At 39.7% G+C, this 15,112-nt stretch overlaps 1 protein-coding gene across 1 annotated transcript in view; it reads left to right on the top strand.

Annotated features, from left to right (window-relative positions):
* Positions 1 to 3,164: 3,164 nt before the first annotated feature.
* Positions 3,165 to 15,112, top strand: part of LOC135202242 (uncharacterized) — a 764,586-nt gene continuing 752,638 nt past the window's right edge. Inside the window, exon 1 of the mRNA XM_064231512.1 lies at positions 3,165 to 3,250. The gene's annotated coding sequence lies outside the window, so the exon portion shown is untranslated. The remainder of the gene's footprint in view (positions 3,251 to 15,112) is intronic.

Here is a 15,112-nt window from a genome sequence, read left to right as displayed (position 1 = left end):
GTTTGCAAGAGTGGGTTAAGTGTAACGCGGAGAGAAAACTCCGTAGGTTTTAGCGCAAAATTCTTCAACCCCCTAACGTGATGATCGTGGTGGAATTTTCATGATAAAAAAAAGACAATTGTGATCTGGTTCATAAAATCATCAGATATATACATGCATATTAACCGATAGATAAACAGATAGGTAGATTGATTGCTCGATTTTACGATGGATCAGATATAAAGGACATATGCAACAAATTACAAATTTATAGTTTGCATATGTTTAAAAGTAAGTGAATGTCTCTCTCTCTCTCTCTCTCTCTCTCTCTCTCTCTCTCTCTCTCTCTCTCTATCTATATAATATATATATATATATATATATATATATATATCATTAACTAAATGAGAATCGCAGCATTTGGATGAAGTAAAAGAAATAAATCTTATCAAACAAAAAATGGTATTTATTTATTTCTGTTACCCCACCATTGTTGTGTCTTCCATATAGTTTGTGAACAAGTCCACATCAGAACGATGGACGAAAGCCCTACTAAGCATTGTCAATATTTCTACAAATATATTTCGATCTTGATAAACAAAAGTATTACTGTGGATCCTTATACTGGTTACTTAGAAGCACGATACGGCCATCCTCTCTCTCTCTCTCTCTCTCTCTCTCTCTCTATCTCTCCGATACTTCATCTCTCTCTCTTCCTCATCTTCTCTTCCTCGTCTCTCCTCTCTCTCTCTCTCGTACTTGTTTCTCTTGGCCTTGATTATGTAAAATTGCTACATTACATTATTTTAGGCAATTAATAAACAGTCTTTTCTTCCATACTTTCAGAATTACTCGGATCTTGAATAACTTTCTTTTACCGTTATACGTATAGTGTCTGATGTGATCACCGTTGATAACTGTTGCATAAAAACTAGTGTTGTTACTGATATAAATTAATGCACAGTATCACAATTATATCTGCAAATCAGTGGCGCAACTGCCTCACCTTGGCATAATAACTTAATTCCTAACGTTTAATATTGGTCCGTTGGTATAGCGGTTAATGTCGTGGCATGCCACTCAGATGTAGCGGATTCGCTTCTCCCGCCGGCCGATGAAAAATCACTGGCTCTGTATCATTATCAGTTACTGCTGCAGTGTGGGGTCTGTGGTAGGTTGGCGGGCGCCGGGAGTCCTTTAGGTCTCGACGTTTCATGTGAATAGGTTTCATCTACTGGAATGATAATAAAGCAACGCTTTGCGTGACTGCACTGTACACCGATGAGCCTAGAATCACTCCCCCTAGACAGCTTCAAGTTTTTTTTTTTTTTATAGGACTAAAATGTTTTAGTCTAGCCCTAACTCCAAATTAATCCACTACACTTCGCTGCTTCACGAATGGACTGATGCACAGGACCTCCTATACGTCTTCTGACTGGGTGACCTCTGTTGACTAGAGGGCAGAAGGAAAAATATGGGGATGTCCTTGACCCTCTGGATCTGACCTTTCGCGTGTCAATTCCAGAAACTGACGGAGAGAGAGAGAGAGAGAGAGAGAGAGAGAGAGAGAGAGAGAGAGAGAGAGAGAGAGAGAGAGAGAGAGAATGCAAAATAGCACCAGAGATTTCCTGTAGCAACATAAAATAATATAAAGAGAATTTAGCAGACAATTCACAAGTAACTATATATTGGGTGGGAAAACTTTGCAAAAGGAAAATATATACCCTCTAAGGAAAGGAACTGGAAGAGCGAGAAATTTAGCGATACTACACAGAAGCACATAAAGGTTGGCGGCGTTTTGAGCATGGGAAGAGAATGGAGGACAATAGGTTGGTGGAATGAGCATATAATTTGGAAGTGCTGGAATGTGAGAGTAAGTGCAAGACCACTCCTACTTATTCGGGTAAATATCACGTTGAAAGCACCACTTCTCTTCTCAGTCCAGGAGGAAGCAGTAAATTACACATTGCTGTTAATGGAATCCTAAATCAGCTTACATTTATGACAACTGGTCTTGTTTGACAGATAATCGACATTGGGCTCTTCTCATGTTTTTTATTTTAATAGCTGTCTATCTTACATGTCAGGGTCTGTCAATCCTTTCCTAGTATTTATTTTCTTTGTAACCACCGAACCCTTTGAATCCATCTCAACCTTCTAACCCCTTACTAATCTTCACCATATCCCCATACGATCTCAGTAACCATTAACGACTTTCATTAAATCACTATATAATATTTCCGAACCCACTGCTTCAAAAATATTCATTTTCAAGCCTCTCAGAATCTACCTCAGCATCCTTATTTCTGTACTACTTCTTCCTTAATGACGGTGTTTCGAGCCATGCATCATCACTGATCTAATTGCTGTATGATAATTATTTTCTGTTTATTTGGGATTCTTTTGTGAAACAAAACCCTGCTGACACCTCCCGCCATTTCCCGTAAACTGTAACCTGTTTTCATCTTACTTTCAGCGTTCCTCATCAGCCGCATACCCTTCCTCGTAAGTTAAAGTAGATGTTAAGTATTTTAAATGACCTCTGTTGTGAAAATAGGTCTCTTCTATGTTGCATAAAAACATATCCCACATTTGCTGGCTGGACACGTAACCCAACTTAACCCTCATACCACCCGGACCCCGTTCAAGATTCCTGCGACTCTCTTGACTCCTCCCCTTCTTTGCAATTCTTCATGGTGCCATAATGTCCAGATCATCTGAACATAACTGTTCCATAGATTTTCTCAAGCATATTCCTTTAATTCAAAACAGCCATAACCACTACAAACAGAAATGGGCAGAATACTTTAGCCGAATATCTAAAATTCCGGTATTTCAAATTAGGATGATCTTTTTAGAAGACTTAATGATTTCATCAAAACCATGTGTTAAAAAAGTTTTTGTATGTTGTATATTTCCTTCCTAATTCGGCTACTGTATCATTAATTTGTACTAGAAAATAATACTGTCTATGTAAAATAACACTAGATTATTAGTCTGTAAACGAGACAATAACTGAAACTTGAGGAACATCAGCAACAAATTATGCCAATATGATGACAGTGCATTGAATGCATCTGCCTCCAACGAACCACTCACCCACCGCCGCGTATTGTTGCTGATAATTACCTTTACCTTACATTATTTCCTTAACGTAATTAGTTACAGATTAACCGATAGTAATTATGTTGTAAATGTGCGAGTGTTCATTATCCCAGTGTTACTGATGTGACCAGAAGAACCGTCTTTTTCCAGCAAGCCGAGACGTACGGTAAGTGTAAATATGTTACCTACCTATTACCTAGGTACAGCGTATCAGTCACATACCTGAAATCCATAGGCCTAGGCCCGTAGGCTGTTTGGCGAGGGTAGCTTAATATAGTTTGCTTTTGGTCTATTCCTTTAGGGCCAATTATGTAATATAGCTGTGGAGCGAAGAAAGCTGTGGTCCCGTATTTTATTGGCGAAGTAAGTATAATTTAAACTAGGCCTAGACCATGTTATCATTTGCCTAGGTATAGGTATTCGTAGCGTAGAGAAAATCCTTATTTACTTATTGTTTGAATAAACAAGACCGTAGATATCGTAGTGTTGAGAAAATGCTTTCTTAGTTTCTTATTGTTTGAATAAACATGGCCGTAGATTTCGTTGTGAAATAGTACTATTAAACATTAAACAAAAGTAAAATTACGTTACAGCTCCGCACGGACTAGTAGTATTACCTTGGTAGGCTAATTAATTTTCCTGTTACTTGTTAACTTTAACCTAACCTAACTTAGGAGGCCATGTTACTTAGGCAGCAACCCCCAGTGGAGGAAATCCTCACCTATTACCAAAAGCCCCCCCCCCCCCCCCCCCATAACACTGTGCCTGTGCGGCCGACAACATTCCAGGATGTCCATCTGTGCATGTGCGACGGCATTCCAGGATGTCCAGCTGTGTGTGTGCGACGGCATTCCAGGATGTCCAGCTGTGTGTGTGCGACGGCATTCCAGGATGTCCAGCTGTGCGTGTGCGACGGCATTCCAGGATGTCCAGCTGTGCGTGTGCGACGGCATTCCAGGATGTCCAGCTGTGTGTGTTGCGACGGCATTCCACCAGGATGTCCAGCTGTGTGTGTGCGACGGCATTCCAGGATGTCCAGCTGTGTGTGTGCGACGGCATTCCAGGATGTCCAGCTGTGCGTGTGCGACGGCATTCCAGGATGTCCAGCTGTGCGTGTGCGACGGCATTCCAGGATGTCCAGCTGTGCGTGTGCGACGGCATTCCAGGATGTCCAGCTGTGTGTGTGCGACGGCATTCCAGGATGTCCAGCTGTGTGTGTGCGACGGCATTCCAGGATGTCCAGCTGTGTATGTGCGACGGCATTCCAGGATGTCCAGCTATGTAGCCTATGTGCAACAGCACTCCAGGATGCCCAGTATACAATAACATACCAGTTCTGAGGTTAATTACACAATAATTACAGACAACCAACAAAAAATAATAGTAAATTCTTCATAATCAGCCAAAATATTACAGAAAAAGTTAATCTCCAAGGTAATACCCTTTGTGGAACTGTTCCATAGTTATATCCAAAAAATTAAGTAGCTAATCTCATCCAGAGGATATTACTGTGTTTCTGCTGCCACATCAAGAGTTTAGTATAGATGGGAAATATGTATAAGTTATGTATCTCATGATGCCTTAGGTAGGACAGTGTATGCAGCACCGTAAGTAAAATTTAAATGATGATTGATAGGCTGGTAAAAAATTTAAGTACTTACAGTCCCAAGAGCTTGTAGAGCTCTCGTTAAATCTTAATTGTGATCAAAAGCATAGTAGGAATGTTTCACTCCAGGTTTAGATATTATAGATACACCGAAAATCTTGGTTAATCTCCTGAATTTAGTTTATCTAGTGTAGAGGAAGTTAAGGTAAAGATGTTGAAGTTGTCTTTTGTATAATTTTTTGCCAGAAAATTACTCATTTAAACCAATTTATGTACCCTGGTTTCCGCCAGTCATCGACCAGGACAGGTTTATCATACATAAATAAACCTAATCTTTCCTGTAATACCATGTCTCCTGACCTAACCAGATCTTACTTACCTAATCTCATTTAGGGTGATGTTCCTTGGCCTACCCGCCCCACCCCCCCACCCCCCCCCAGGAAAGAAAAAGGCAGTAACCTGTCCTGGTTGGCAATTGGTGAGAACCAGGACATGCACTAAACTAAATGTATTTCAGAGTTGAAAATATGATTTTCCTCTGTTTTAGTGCATTTCTGAAGTTGATTTTAGTATAAAATTCACAATGTAAGAGCTTTTACCCTCTACTATATCCTGTAATTGTGGGGAACCACAGTGGGAAACTTATAGTTGGGGGGATAAACCAAATTAGGGAAACACAGGGATGTATTCTGACCTCATCTAACCTAGGGTACTAAGTCCTTTCTAGGTTTGGTAGCTCTCACCTTTTCGGCCCCCGCCCCAACCCCCTTCTGACTTAACTTGGGCCACTGTAAATCAAAATGAACAATAGGGTTTTAACATGACTGGAGCCAGTACACTTAACCAAACCTAGGATACTAGGTCTTTACCTGCTTGGTTTGGTTATACCTTGCTCCCTGGTCCCTCTACCCAATGAATATCATGGGATGTTAGTGGTCATCCCTGTATTTCACTTGTTTTGTATTTGTGGTTTGCCTGATCACAAAGGACAGTGGTATCTTTACCCTCGCTGGACCTCAACCCCCCCCCCCCCCCTCCCCTACCTAACCTAACCTGGAATGCAAATCATTAAAGTGAAGTGTACAGAGAGGGGGGTGAGATTTGCTGAACCATCCTGAGTATCTTTGTGATGCTTATTATTCATGGTGGCAACCCTGACGCTTTTTCCTGGTACGTATTGTGCATTAGTAGCTTTTAGCATGATGGAAATTAAGCTATTGTAGTTTTCTGATGACACCAACTAAGTTTGAGAAAGAATAGTGATGTGTATAGGTCAGTGTAACGTATGCCCTTCTAAGGAAAATTTTCCATGACATTACCAATTCCAAGGACACTATATTGTTAAAGGGGGCTCCATGATGCAGTGGCCAGTGGTTTTACAAGTTCTGCAGTTAAAATACTGAGTAATAAGTATTTTAACTGCCGTATTTGTTCTCGGCTCTATATTTATGGCATTCACACTGCATCACCAGGGATTGATGTTACAGTTTAACACCACCTATTTGTCGTTCCAGATTCGCGGACTCGCTGATTTGCGGATTTCTCTGTGGAACATATACTGTACACATTACATATTTGCTGAAAATTCGCATATACACGGTATTTTTCACTGAGAAATATTCACTGATTACAGGCAGTCCCTGGGTTATGACGGTGTCAGCTTACGACATTCCGAGGTTACGACGCTTGTCAATAGACGTTATTTCCAGGGTTATGACACGTTCCAGGGTTACGACGCCTACAACGCTCATCTGGGAGATGAAATATGACACCAAAAATGCAAAATAATCAATATTTGAAGTTATTTTTGATGAAAAATGCCATAAGAATGCAGTTTACATAGTTTTCAATGCACCCAAAGCTTTAAAAGTAAGGCTTTCTTAGGATTTTTGACGATGTTCCGGCTTGCAACGATTTTTGGCTTACGACGCGTCTCAAGAACGGAACCCCCGTCATAACCCGCGGACCGCCTGTACTCTATTTTCTTACCATTTTCATGGCTAAATGTGGTTTTTGTGATTAAACTATTAAAATACTCAGGTTATAAGCATTGTTTATTTTAAACCATCAAAATAGGCGTTTTAAGCATTTTTAGAGGGGTTTTAAGTACATATTCGCAGGTTTTTTCAGGGTTGATTGGTTGAAAATATCTAGAATGGAAAAACAGATGTCAAAATCTTTATGAAAACCATAATTGAAATACTTTCAACCTTGGAATTGACCAAATTCCACTTAGCAATTGTATCTTAAAAGTAAACTTATGTATGAAATTCATGTACATCAGTCCAAGATTCTTGAGAATAAGAGAAAAATTAAGCTTTCCTCCATTCTTGAAATGCAACAGGGAAATAGTGCTAGAGGGAACTATAAAAAAAATCTTGTAAATTATGCTTTGATAACTCTCCCTCCCCCACTTAAAAATTACCTATCTAAAATTTTTTTTGTTATTTACTTTTAATCTGTTGAGGTGTTATGCACCATTGTGCCTTTCAACTTTATAATGCTGAATGTGTGCACATGGCCTGTGGAAGGCCTTTAGGAAATTGAACAATAAACCTTGAACTGGTTTTGTCAGCATTGTACAGCTGACACATCTGGGGTGCTGAACTGAAGGCTTCTGCTTTGAAGTTAGTATGTCTCCCATGGGGGGTGCAGATGTGAGGGCATCTGAGGGTTGGCTGTTCCAGTCCAAAGTTCGACATGGGCCTTCCAACAAGAAGACTTAAATGGCGATTCCTTGGATGCCTCCAAGGAAGGAATATAGGAATTTCAGCTTTTGTCAGACTTAAAGACTTGATGAGGAGGGATGGTTGTAATTTGGGTCAAATTCACAATGCTCTTGTTCCTTGCCCGCAAACACCTTGACTGACAGGAAGGAGAAGAATTTATCAGGTAGAAAGCTTTCAAAGCAATGGATGTCTGATATATATTATGTGCAAATGCTTCTGGTAGCCATTGGTGCAAACCAATCATGTTCCCCTATATGGGTTGATGGGATACTCAACCAGTGACTTGGGATCGATCACTCAGTAAAGACTTGGTTACCTCCAAGGTAATTTCTGATTGATTTGGTAATCACGTTTGTAAAGTTATATGTCATCAGACACTGGACCTTGGCATTGGGTGAAGGTTTTACTTCTTGTTGACAGTATGCTTGTGCATCCTACCACAGCCCAGTTGGTTTGTTACAAAGTTGATATTCGGGTCATGTTTTTGTTACCTAAAATGACTGCGCTCTTCAACCAATAGACCAGGGTGTTATTGTTGTAATAGGTATGCCAAAGGAAGCTGTTTTAGGAAATGATGACTCGATGACTCAAGGACATGAAGGAGCAATCTTTGGATATATGAGAGAATGAATTCTAGAGAGTCTGTGAACGTATTTGCTGAAGTCTGCCAGGTACAACTTCACAGATGTTTGAAAGTTTGTCACAGTACAGACAGACCTTGGAGCATGGTTGTAACCATATCCTGAAGGAGGAAGAAAGCCTGACCGACTTGAAAAAGAGGCAAAGAAATTCCCAAGGATCGTGTACAAGAGTGGCTGGATGATGATGTAGGTAATCCTTGATTCTAACTATGTATTTTCTTACAGCGAGATAATTGCTGGAATTCTGCTGGTGAGTTGAAGCAGGAATCTCTTGATTTTTCATTTTGTGAAGATGTATTTCTAAGGGTCCAAATAGGAAAATAAAAGTATGAACTTACAGTTTTACATAAGCACAGTATGCTTGTGTTTTGTACTCTTGGTAGACTATCACAATGTGTTGTTCATAAGCATATGTATGTAATATCTTTTTAGAAAATAAGGGGAAAGGGTAGAAACGTATAGTTTGACAAAGTAGGGAAAGCAAGGGTATGGAGTTACCGTATTACTTCCATAGGGTATATTTTTCATGATTTCCAGACATTTTTAATGTCTTGCATGGCCTTAGATGCAATAGTCTGGATAAACAAGGGATTACTATTTAAGTCTGCATACATTGCTTAGTCATTTCTTTTAGTGAGTCTTATAGACTACTTGTTGAATTTAACTGCAACTGGTGTTGGAGTGGTGGCCCATATTTGCACGTCAGCTCAAGAAACTTTATGCCTTTCGTTGCCACTTGATATCACAGTGACAAATTCAGAGGTCCTGGGTAGGTCAGATTCTGATAACATTTATATCCAGATATAGGAATATTTCCCAACTTAATCTGGAATAGGGATTGCTGTTTGTAATTCATCTTCTCCGTTTCAATCTTGTGTCGGTTCTTCTTGAATGCAGTCTATACAGGCATCTTCTCGTAGGAAATCCTCTCCTTTTTGTCCCTAGCTTCTTCCATCTCCATTATCTCTCCTCTCACATATTGCTCGACATCTCCCCTTCTCATCAGGTGCCCAAACCATCTCAGTGTTGACTAAATTTGGCATTTTTTGACACACCTCATTGGTTTTTGCTGATCCCCTGGTGTATTCGCTTCATATGAGTTTTTGTCACTCCACTTCGTCGTTCTGTTTTGCCTAATTTCTTTTGTTCTTTTTTTTCTTCAGTAGTACCACTTTTAGCCCATGCAGTAGCAAGTCTCAGCAACAGCTTATGCAAGTTGCCCTGTATCCCAGTGACTCTTATGTCTCAGGTATGCCTAATACTTCCCTGCATGGATTCCATCTGGTGTGAATTCTTTAATTAACATCTTTATTCGTATCATGCAATGCATCCAACACATATCTCCACCTATCTTGCTTTCTCTAGCTCATCTCTAGTTTCTGCCTTAAAAATGATGTCATCACTGTAGAGCATACACCTTCGGTACCTTTGACGTTTAACTTAACATTGAATAAGTGTTAGACCTAAGAGTGTAGGAGGCACACAACTATACCTATCCCTATTCTTGGCTTGATTCTGTTGGGTGCCTGTTAGGAGGTGCTGGTTTGATTTGAAGTTTTCATCAACATCTGTTGAGAAATGATGGATTTTTCCTAGATAGTGACCCCCCCCCCCCCACAAGGGTTTGGGGAGTCGTTATTTAGGACTAATATTTCTTGGGGGTCATTATCTTAATGATATTGACACTCTTTTGTTTTATGTTTTTACGGTCATGCCCAGCTGGGTTGTACTGAACACTCCGCAAGGGTGGACACGTATCGGGTTAAAACTTTTTTGGGGGGGTCACTATCGAGGAGAGTTCCGAAATGTTAATAGACATCTTGTAACTTTGATGGTTCTGTGCGAGAGACTGCAGGAGGAGAAGTCCCGAAGGAGCCTTTTTATACCCTGGATGATGATTGCCCATCAGCCATCCATCTCCATCTTCATTGGAATTCTTGCTCGCCAGCCAGACGTCGACACCAAACCATAATGTATTTATAACCTTCATTATGAATTCTGTTCGAATCAGCCTGACGCGAGTGGGAGGGAGGGGGTCCTCTGGAGTTGTTGCATTGCTCCTCCCGGTTTATGGAAAGATTCTTCATCATTAGCAACTTCTCATGAAATGACTTTCTTTTATTTCTTTCTTTTATTTTTTTTTCAGGTACGACGACCTTTGGCCCCTGTTTTGCCTTTTGAAATTTCGACATGTGAATTATATTTTTCTAATGTGTACTGTTTTTGACATATTTCAGATAGAAAGAGTTTTCATATATATATATATATATATATATATATATATATATATATATATATATATATATATATATATATATATATATATATAGTCTATCACAGTCCTGTTTGACTGGGTAATTTTTATAGTGTGGGTTTCCGGGTTGCATCCTGCTTCTTTAGGAGTCCATCACTTTTCTTACTATGTACGCTGTCTTCTAGTATCACACTCTTTTGCATGAGTCCTGGAGCTACTTGAGCATCTAGTTTTCCCACATTCCTTTTCGGGGATCTTGGGATGGTGCCTAGTGTTCCTATGATTATTGGTACAATATCCACTGGCATATTCCATATCCTTCTTATATCTTTTTTTTTCAGGTCTTGATACTTATCCCTTTTTAACTCTTTCTTTCTCGTCTGCACTGTTGTCTAATGATATTGTGACCAGGACCAACTCAGAGTGGGTCCTGATTGTGACATCAATGTGGTACTTCTTGATTTTGTCAAACAACGTCTCGACAGAGATCTTTTAAGATAACAAAGGGAAGAAACCGTGTGCACCAGATCTTTGCCACCGCAGCTATCAAGATGATCCAGAGTGTCCTTAACATCCCGAGAGCGAAATGCAAATCTTCTTTTTCTTCATGTCAACCACTTCAGTTGAGACACCATCTCAGTTTGTGACACTGTTTCAGCTTGTGACACCGTCTCAGTTTGTGACACTATCTAAGTTTGTGACACCATCTCAGTTTGTGAGTATCTCAGTTTGTGACGCCATCTCAAGTTTGTGACACCATCTCAGTTTGTGATACCATTTCAGTTTGTGACACCATCTCAAGTTGGCAACACTATCTCAGTTTGTGACACCATCTCAGTTTGTGACACCATCTCAAGTTGGCAACACTATCTCAGTTTGTGACACCATCTCAGTTTGTGACAGTCTCAGTATGTGACACCATCTCAGTTTGTGACACTATCTAAGTTTGTGACACCATCTCAAGTTTGTGACACCATCTCAGTTTGTGACACTATCTGTCTGTGACTATCTCAGTTTGTGACACCATCTGAGTTTGTGATGCTATCTCAAGTTTGTGACACTGTCCCAGTTTGTGACACCATTGCATTTTGTGACACTATCTCAGTTTGTGACATCATCTCAGTTTGTGACACCATCTCAGTTTGTTACACTATCTCAAGTTTGTGACACCATCTCAGTTTGTGGCAGTCTCAGTTTGTGACATCATCTCAGTCTGTGACTATCTCAGTTTGTGACACTCAGTTTGTGACACCATCTCAGTTTGTGACTATGTCAGTTTGTGATACTATCTCAGTTTGTGACACCATCTCAAGTTTGTGACACTATCTCAGTTTGTGACACTATCTCAGTTTGTGAACCATCACAGTTTGTGACACCGTCTCAGTTTGTGACACTATCTCAGTTTGTGACACCATGTCCCAGGAATCGATCATTCAGTCCATCCAGGAAATGGCGGTGAGCTTGGATGCATAATTATGCTAACGGAGGTAGAAATGAATTCGTCTGATTTTTTTTTTTTTTTTTGAACACGAAAACCGATGGGTGGTTTCCTTATTTTTTAAACCTTTCATTTGTGATGACAGACCCAACCAACACCAGTGCACGTTGCACAACCGTTTGCTTTGATGAACGATCTACTTGGAATCTGCATTCGCACAACATGTGCATCTGGCCTGGCCTGGCCTGGTCTTCGCAGTTTTGCATTCCGCGTTATTTAGCGCCTACATGTGCCGCAACCCGTTTCATACAGAGACGAGCGTTATTTGATGTCGTCATGTAATACCAGCAAATTGCAAAGTTTAAAGGATTCTTTGATATCTTTAACATCGGGCATTTTTACTCATTCGCGATTATTTTTTGAGAAACTTAAATAGATTGTTTTCCCCGTCAGCGCCGACGCTTTTGCTCTGTCTGTGTTTGTACTTCCCCAGTATCAAAGAAACACACGGGGTTTATTAGTGGAGACTTGTCTGATGGAATTTTAACTCCCAAGATCAAATATTTTGCGAATCCCGGTCACAAGCAGCGCGTGTTAGTGGACCCCACTTTGGTGTAACCCGTATCTTGGCAACCCATCGGATTTTTTCCCGTGATGAAAGATCTGGCGTTTTTTTTTTTTTTTTTTTTTTTTTTTTTGTTTTTTTTTTTTTTTTTTTTTTTTTTTGGAAATGCACTATTCTTGTATGCACTCGCGCTCTGTTTGCATTCAGCTTGAAACACACTTCCTGTCCTTTCCTCTCTCTCGTACACGCAAACATATATTATATGTATTTTTTCTACTAATTGTTGCATGTATAAATTTTATCTAAAATATATATATATACTATATATATATATATATATATATATATATATATATATATATATAGTTAAATTTATACATGCAATATTTAAAGAGTCGGAAGAATATATATATATATATATTATATATATATATAATATATATATATATATATATATATATATATATATAATGTTATAATTTATACATATAACATTCAAAGAGCCTGAAGAATAGTGAACTCGGGAGCAGTAGAAAATCTGTGGATAAACGCAACCAGAATCTTACTGGAGTTTTGTCACCAGAAAGATAGACATTACAAGGCGAACGATAGAAGTGTAACATTGTAGGCATGCAGATTATTAACAGATTTTTTTTTTCCAGCGAAAAGCACCAAAGAGTGACAGCAAAGTGGGAGCGAGCTTGGAGAACCAATCCTTTGCTTTGTTCTACAGTTTCGCCCAGGATCCAGAGATCCTGGTTTAGCCATAGAGTTCTTATGCCTCATGAAACCTACAGGGTGTCCATAAAGTCCCAGTACCATTACAAGACATAAATACATGTAGTGGTACTGGGACTTTATGGACACCCTGTATAATTGTTCCATATTCCACTTTATTGTTTTTAATACTGCTCGGTGCTGGGTCGTGACTCTTATTATACTCCCACACAGACGAGTTTCCAGCTTTCGAAGTCCAACTACGAGATGTATTAGTTATTCACGTACTGTTCGCCAATAACTAACTGGGAGTAGAGTTACGTAAGAATAAAAACTAACTGGGAGTAGTGTTATGCAAGAATAAAAACTGGGAGTAGTGTTACACAAGAATAAAAACTAACTGGGAGTAGTGTTACGTAAGAATAAAAACTTGACTGGGAGTAGTGTTCCATGAGAATAAAAACTAACTGGGAGTAGTGTTACGTAAGAATAAAAACTATGTCAGCACCCGAAGAGCATCGTTTCAATTATGTCTGGGTTTCATGGGGGGGAATTTATGAATAACCTATACAAGTTGTAACTGCCGATGCCGATACAAGTCTGTTGCCATTTTGGAACCGAGGTTAATTGCATTTGTGTATATTATCTGTAGTGAATGTAACCAGCACTTTCCCGCGAGATTGACTCTATAGCTGATTCGTGAACGCAAAAGAATGTTGCTTAGATATCAGGTGCATTCCATGCATAATCATTACATCATTAGTCGAGATACGTCGTTGTGTCGCATAGTTTTGTGGTGATGGAAAAGGAAATATCGAGGATTTTGATGAATTAGTTTAAATCTATTGTTTTTTTATCTCTCTCTCTCAGGACTTCAAATTGGTAGGAAAATGCGAGATTGTTAGCCTGACACTTTGTGTTAGCCTGTTCCTTGTCAGTGTCAAAAGTAGCTTGTTAGGTGAGAACACTTGAAAATGGCTAATCCCTATGAGTGCCAATTTGGGGGGGTCTTTGACAAAGGAAGCCAGATCATCTGATTCAGGTAGAAATGACTACAGAGTTAAATACTTGAAACATGATCTTTAAGATCCAGATGGTCATAGAAAAAGGGAAATGGAAAAGGAGATGGCTTGCTAAGCACGAGAGTTCACTAAGTTAACTGTATATAAATGTTTAGGTACCTACTTTGTTACAACGATGTGTTAGTGAACGTTTCTAATATCCGTACAGCATTATAAAGTGTTTGATTCTCTCTCTCTCTCTCTCTCTCTCTCTCTCTCTCTCTCTCTCTCTCTCTCTCTCTCTCTCGTCCATTCATTTGCTAACAATATTGCATTCTATATGTATGTTATGTCTGTGTTGTCGATGTTTTTATATGATTATTGAAGTTTGTATGGCATGCTTCTGCAAGGTGCGCGGTATACAGGATATTACTTTATTTGCATTAAAACAACATCGCTCTTTGCATGCCTCACAATGACGCCATAAGAAAAAATCGTCTTCCTCAAAATGTCGGTATCAATCAGAAACCGCGATAAGGGATGAATGCGCTTCGAAAGCACAGGGGAAACTCAATAAACGCGACGGTGTTCGCTGATAATGGACTTCGTCTTGAGTTGGGGAAAGGGAAGATCAGTCGGAGTGTGTTGTGGGTGAGGTTGGGTGGGTGGAGGGAGTGAGGGTGGGGGGGGGGGGGGGAGATCGTGAAGACTCCGTAAAGCAACGACAAAAGTTTAACCGCAATTACATTTTCGAAGTCGAAGTTGAGGCCCCCGAAGGAAATTGGGGAAAATGTTGTTACTATTTTGGATGATTGGTGGGAAGGCAAGAGTTAGCACGGAAATGAAGGAAAGGTGGAAAGAGGTCGATAGTTTTTTCCCCCTCCCTGCTTTCCTTAAGATGGGTGGAAATGAAGGAGAGGTTTCTGGCATTGTTATCGCATTAGAGTATAAGTCTTGCCAACTTTTACGTGTGTTCGGATGTAGGAAATTGGGAGGTTGCCGGAGTTTTCCATTTATTTGATTCACTGCTATTTTGTATACACATTTTTTCCCCTCCGGCACTACCGCCATTATTGT

The sequence above is a fragment of the Macrobrachium nipponense genome, chromosome 30 (genome assembly GCF_015104395.2).
Source record: "Macrobrachium nipponense isolate FS-2020 chromosome 30, ASM1510439v2, whole genome shotgun sequence".
Lineage (NCBI taxonomy): Eukaryota > Metazoa > Arthropoda > Malacostraca > Decapoda > Palaemonidae > Macrobrachium > Macrobrachium nipponense.
Note: the sequence above shows the minus strand (reverse complement) of the source record. Positions and strands in the feature narration are given on the sequence as shown.